Below are 5,897 nucleotides of genomic sequence, written 5' to 3' on the forward strand. Positions count from 1 at the left end.
AGCTGCTCTTTTTTGTGGTGGCAAGGAATTGGTAATTGAGGGGTTGCCCATCAATCAAGGAATGGCTACACAAGTTGTGGTATATGGATGTAATAGAATACTATCATTGGGGGGGTTGGGTTTTTTTAGTGAGGCAATTGGGGTTAAGTGACTTGCCCAGGGTCACACAGCTAGTAAGTGTTAAGTGTCTGAGGTCAGATTTGAACTCAGGTCCTCCTGACTCCAGGGCCGGTGCTCTATCCACTGCGCCACCTAGCTGCCCCCCATACTATTGTGCTATAAGAAACAATGTATAGCTCTCTTTGGCAGAGGCATGCGATATGCCTTCCCGACTAAGGAAGACGGGGAAGCTCCATGGGCACATCAGCCATGGCCATGGGCATATCAGTAAGCACCGGAAGTACCCTGGAGGTGATGGAAGGGCAGGAGGGTCGCACCATCACTGCATCGACTTCAATAAATATCAGCCAGGTTACTTCAGGAAAGTGGGTATGAGGCATTACCACTTGAAGAAGAACCAAAGCTACTCCCCAACTGTCAACTTTGATAAGCTGTAGACACTGGTCAGTGAGCAAACCAGGATTAATGCTGCAAAAAGCAAGGAAGGGCTTGCCCCTATCATTGATGTTGTGAGATGGGAGTACTACAAAGTCCTAGGAAAGGGGAAACTCCCCAAGCAGCCAGTCATCATGAAGGCAAAATTCTTCAGCAGAAGAGCAGAGAAAAAGATTAAGGGTGTTAGTGGAGCTTGTGTCCTTGTGGCATAAAACGAATGTTATCCAATAAAACAAATGTCTTTATTTTAAAAAAGAAAGAAAAAAAAAAGAAACAATTTACAGGCAGATTTCAGAGAAACCTGGAAGGACTTACATGAACTGATGCTGAGCGAGATGAGCAGAACCAGAAGAACATTGTACATAGTATCAACAACATTATGTGTTGATCAACTGTGATAGACTTGATTCTTCTCAACAATACAATGGTCCAAGATAGTTCTAAAGGACTCATGATGGAAAATGCTCTCCAAATCCAGAAAAAAAAAAGAACTGTGGAATCTAGATGCAAATTGAACCATATTATTTCTATTGTTTTTGTTGTTTTTCTTTTTTAAGGTTTTTCCTTTTTGCTCTGATTTTTCTTTCACAGAATGACTAATGCAGAAATATGTTTAATGTGATTGTACATATATAACCTATATTAGATTACTTGCTGTCATGATCCAAGACAGTTCCAAAGAACTCATGATAGAAAATGTTCTCCACATCCAGAAAAAAGAATTGTAGATTCTGAATGCAGATTGAATATACTGCAGATACTGTTTCTACTTTTTGGCTGTTTTTTTCTTTTTTTGAGGTTTTCCCCTTTTGTTCTGATTCTTCTTTCACAATATGACTAATGCAGAAATATATTTAATGTAATTGTACATATATAACCTATATCAGATTGCTTTCTGTCTTGGCCAGGGTGGGGGGCGGGGAGAAGAGAGGGAGGGAGAAAAATTTGGAACTAAAATCTTATGAAAACAATGTTGAAAACTATCTTTACATGTAACTGGAAAATAATAAAATGCTTTTATGATTAAAAAAGGAAACAATAAAACAACAAAAACAAAGTGGAAATAAAAGAAAAAAGATTACTTGCTGTATTAGAGAGGGGGAGGGAAGGGAAGGAGAGAAATTTGAAACTAGAAATCTTATAAAAACAAATGTTGAAAACTATCTCTACATGTAACTGGAAAATAATAAAATACTTTTATGAAAAAAAAAGAAATTCTGAAGCTATATATAACCTGAGTTATTACTTCCTTGGCAACAAAAGAAATTTGGAGAAGTGACATTTACAGGGGTTATAGAGAGGAGGTAAGAAATGTTGAGAGTGATACAAAAGCCCACAGAAGTTGGAGCCTAATGATAAACTTCACTATCTCACAATTTGAGATCGAAATTCTACCTATAGGTCCCTCCCACTCACAATTAGAGTTGGGGGAGAGGCAGGGAAAAAGAGGTAAAACTCGAGTCAACCAATTTTGTGATTTACCAATAACTACTTATTGGTTCACTATGCTACTCCTTTAATATTTCAATATCTCATTTACATGAAAATTACAACCAATGGATCTAAACCTATCCACTCCTTTCAATTCTGCATGATTTTTGTCTACACTCTCCCAATAGACCTCCACAGGGGATCTGTCCAAGGCACTCAGGGCCTTCCTCTACTTTTTTTTTCCTTTAACATTTTTAACATAAAGAATCAAAAGGCATCTGTAGTTTTGTCCCTATTTTGTACATAGCAAAGTTAAGTGCTTTGGCCAAAGTAATAAAGTCAGGAAGACAGCCAGAAGCTGAAACCGTAACTCCAATTTGATTAGTCAGTCACTAAACACTAGTGTAGTCCCCACCAAATATGTGATTGTGGGGAAATACACAGGATGTGGTAGATCTAGTCTTAACTCTCTTAGAATTTGCTAATCAATTAGATAAATAAAAGAGATAGATTGAGGTATAGACAAACACAGACAAATCACAGTACTTTTTCTCTCTTGAAACTGCTTTGCATATTCTTTTACTAGCTTATTTGCATGAGTTGTGTCACCACAGGAAGCTCTTTGAAGGCAAAGACTCTGATTTCAGTGTTGGTAGGCTCAGAATCTAGCACTGAGCCTAGCCCACAGTCAGCACCTAACAAATGTTTGTTGAACTGAATCAAAGAAAAAGTATGTACATAGCTCATTATAGTTGTGTACAAAGGCCAGGGGGAATATCTGGAATAATCAGAACCAGGTGGGATTAGTCTGGGAAGGCTTCTTAGAGGAATCAATTCTTCAACCATGCTCTGGATGAGGGAAAGTACATGGGTTACTGAGGAGAGATTGGAAAACCTGAGGGCAGGGGGAAGGAGGCAGATTTGTTCTTGTAGGTGTTCAGCCCAGTTAACATGCTTCTTTATGATGAGGTAAGCCTTCATTACAAAGGTGTGTCAGTACAAAGTGCTTGTCACTCAAAACAAACCCTGAGAAATTCCAAAGCCTAATGAGCCTGCTGTAATGGGAAGAAGGAATAAAATCAGTTCACTCTGGAATTAGGTAAAGAATCCCAAAAGACACACTAATCATCACAGAACCAATTACACCTACATTTGAGGGCAGAGAAGGAGGGGGAGCAGGAAAGAACCAGAAATCAAAATGTCTTTATAAGAAAATGATGATAAAAATCTAAGGAAGAAAATCACTCCAAAGAACTGAAAAGCAAACTTTGGGGAAAAAAAGAACTCAAGACAGCCAATAATTATATAGTAATAATGTTACTAAAATTATATTTTTCAATTCTATGGAGAGTTTTACTTTTCTAAGAATTCATCTTTTCAATAAATATTCATTGAGAATCTATTGTATACAAAGTACTATACTACATGGTGCTAATCTTATTATCTTATCATTTATCCTTACAATTAATCACAAGAGGAGATCAACCAGGTATTTTCATGTCAATTTTATAAAAAAGGGAACTGAGACCCAGAGAAATTAACTGGTTTTCTTAAGTCATAAAAGTAATTTGTTTCTGAGCTAGGAAGAATCAGGCTTTCTGACTCTGAGTCCAACAGTCTTTCCCCTAGACCAGACAGTTAGAAATACCATAGAAATTAGAGTATCATAATAGAGATACTCTACAAATATAGGTTATTATTAAAATAAGAGTGGTTACAATGAATAGAGTAGTAGGGAAGAGCTATGGGTTAAAAAAAAAGAAGTAATGTTGACCAACCCCTCCTGGATCACTGCCTTATTGTGATGGAGGATCTTGCATAGCTCAATGAAACCATGAGCTATGCCACATAGGTTTATCCAAGATGACCAGGTCATAGTGAAGAGTTGTGGCAAAAGGTGATCCACTGGAGAAGGAAATGGCAAACCACTCCAGTATCTTTGCAAGAAAACAACATGTACAATATGAAAATGATAAAAGATATGACACCAGAAGATGAGCCCCTCAGGTCAAAAGATGTCTAACATGCTACTGGGGAAGAGCAGAGGACAATTACAAGTAGGTCCAGCATAAATGAAGTAACTAGGCCAGAGCCAAAAAGAAATTCAGCTACATATGTGTCTGGTGATGAAAGGAATGTCCAATGATAAAAAGAACAATAATGCATACAGACCTGGAATGTAAGATCTGTGAACCAAGGTAAGCCAGATGTGGTCAAACAGAAAGTGGAAAGATTAAACATCAACATTGGGGATTTCATTGAACTTAAATAGGCAGGAATAGGTGGATTTAATTCAGGTGATCACTACATAAACCAGTGTGGGAAAGAATCCCTTAGAAGAAATGGAGTCAATAAAAGGGTGAGAAAAGCAGTACTGGAGTATAATCTCAAAAACGACAGAATGATATCTGTTTGAATCCAAGGCAAACTGTACAGCATCACAGTTCAACATCACAAGCTTCAACCATTGATAGAAGAGACCAACATTGACCAGTTCTATGAAGACCTACAACACCTCCTAAATGCTGATCTATAACATCTCCTGTCTTCATAGGAGATTGGAGTTTTAAAGTAGGAAATCAAAATATAATTGGAATAATAGGCAAGTTTGACCTTGGAGCACAAAATGAAGCAGAACAGTGGCTAATGGAATTTTATCAAGATAACTCACTAGTCATATTAAACACTCTTTTTCACCAACCAAAAGATGACTCTACACAAGGACATCACTAAATGATCAATATCAAAATCATATTGATTATATACTTTGCAGCCAAAGGTGAAGAAGCTCTATAGAGTCAGTTAAAACAAGATTTGGAGCTGACTGACTCAGAGCATGAGCTTCTTGTTGCAAAATTGAGACAAATTAAAGAAAGCAGGGAAAGCCATCAGTTTGTATAGGTATGACCTAGATAACATCCCATATGAATATGAAGTAAAGGTGATGAATAGTTTAAGGGATCAGATCTGGTAGATAGAGTGCCTGAAGAACTATGGACAGAGGTTCACAATATTGTAAGGGATGTAACAACAAAAAGCATCTCAAAAAAAAAGAGCAAGAAAGTAAAATAAATGCAATGTAAAGTCTGATGGGACTTTACAAATAGCTGAGGAAAGAATGAAAATGTAAGGTGAAGGAGATAGGGAAAGATATATCCAACTGAATGCAGAATTCTAGAGAACAGCAAGGAGAGAGAAGGTTTTCTTAAATGATTTATGCAAAGAAATAGAAGAAAAAATAGAATGGGAAAGAAAAAAGATCTCTTCAAGAAGATTAGAGATATCAAGGGAATGTTTCATGAAAAAATAAGCATATTAGAAGAAAAAAGAGTAGGAATTTAACAGAAGTAGAAGAGATTAAGAAGAGGTGGCAGTAATGCACAGAAGAATTATTCAAGAAAGAACTTAACATTACTGATAACCATGATTTTATGGTTACTGATCTAGTCAGACATCCTAGAGGATAAAGTCAAGTGGGCCTTAGGAAGCATTGCTAACAATAAGGCTAGTGAAAGTAATGGAATTCCAGTTAAGCTATTGAAAATTTTAAAGGATAATGCTGTTAAAGTGCTAAATTCAACAGTTCCCACTGGAGTGGAAAAGATCAGTTTATGTCACTGTCCTAAAGAAAAACAATGCCAAAGAATGTTTAAATTACCAAACAATTGTGCTCATTTCATACTGAAGCAAAGTTATTATTCTTTTTTGGGGGGGGGCAGGGCAATGAGGGTTAAGTGACTTGCCCAGGGTCACACAGCTAGTAAGTGTCAAGTGTCTGAGACCGGATTTGAACTCAGGAACTTCTGAATCCAGGGCCAGTGCTTTAGCCACTGCACCACCAAGCTGCCCAAGGTTATTATTCTTAAGATTCTGTAAGATAGGCTTCAGTTCTATGTGAAACAAAAGTTACC

General features: G+C 37.2%; 1 pseudogene; it reads left to right on the forward strand.

The window, feature by feature from the left end:
* The first annotated feature begins 320 nt into the window (after positions 1 to 320).
* LOC122729811 lies at positions 321 to 767 on the forward strand (annotated as a pseudogene).
* Positions 768 to 5,897: the final 5,130 nt, after the last annotated feature.

This window comes from Dromiciops gliroides, chromosome 5 (assembly GCF_019393635.1).
Source record: "Dromiciops gliroides isolate mDroGli1 chromosome 5, mDroGli1.pri, whole genome shotgun sequence".
NCBI lineage: Eukaryota > Metazoa > Chordata > Mammalia > Microbiotheria > Microbiotheriidae > Dromiciops > Dromiciops gliroides.